Consider the following 1,067-nt stretch of genomic DNA (forward strand, 5'->3'; position numbering starts at 1 on the left):
AGGGATCTGAAGGGACTTTGACCATCCCCTCCCACCCCAAACATCATGAAAAACCCTGGGAATGGGATGGGGGTCCATCCCCTGCCCACCACTTCCCTCCACACCCTCCCAGGTCTGTACTGCCCAGTTGGGTGTGCCAAGAGAGGGCTCAAACAGGTGCCACTGCACCCCACCCCAAGCCTGTCCCAGTCCTGAAGCCAAGGCACTCTATGCCATCTCAGTGTTCCCAGTCAGCACCGCCACCTGCAAGGGACCCACAAGCTCCCAGCCCAGGAGCAGTCCAAGGCAGGGCTTTTCTCTGACTGCCAGCACAAGAGCAGGGAGCAGGAAAGATGCTTGGCAGCAGGCCCAAGCATGCTCCCTTAAGGGCTGCCTGCAATCGCTCCTCTCCTCCATGAGCTGCAATGCACTGAGAGGGCCTAGACAGGCATCATCCACCCCTCCCTGCCACTGGCCACCCTTTCCTGCCAAGCATCATGCCACTGCAGACAGCTGCAATCTCTCTGCAGTCACACAAACACCTCTCCCTCGGGGGAAACCCAGAGATGAGATGTCTCCCCTCTCTTTCTGGGGAGCAGGAGCAATACCAAGGAGCAGGCTCGAAGGGGACAGGCACACAGGGCAGTGTGCTCGGAGCGAGCAGAGCCGTGCCGTGCCCGAGCTCTGCCCAGGAGCACAGCGCGTTCCCAGCCCGCTGCCGGGAGCGGCGGTGCAGGATCTTGCACTGCCCCCCCGTGGCCATTGCGGGTGCAGGTGGCCCCAAAACTGCTGGGAGCCTCGGGGTGCCAAGGTCTGCAGCCAGCAGAGCCCGAGACTGTCAGAGGGGTGCTCAGAGAGGCATTCACCCCGTGCCAGGCCATTGCAGGCTGCCACGGTGACAGTCAATGCTTGGTGACCTCAGTCCTGCCCCACTCTCCCCAGACATCCCACTCTTGTGCCCAGTCCATGACCTGTGCAACATTTCATTGAGGCCGTACCACAGGCAGAGTCCCCGGGGTCTTGAGGGGGGGCACAGTCTGAGACCACACCTGGGAATATCCCATGCAAAGGAGGAAACAAGGCACTGC

This window comes from Passer montanus, unplaced genomic scaffold (genome assembly GCF_014805655.1).
Source record: "Passer montanus isolate IOZ18808 unplaced genomic scaffold, ASM1480565v1 scaffold21, whole genome shotgun sequence".
Classification (NCBI taxonomy): domain Eukaryota; kingdom Metazoa; phylum Chordata; class Aves; order Passeriformes; family Passeridae; genus Passer; species Passer montanus.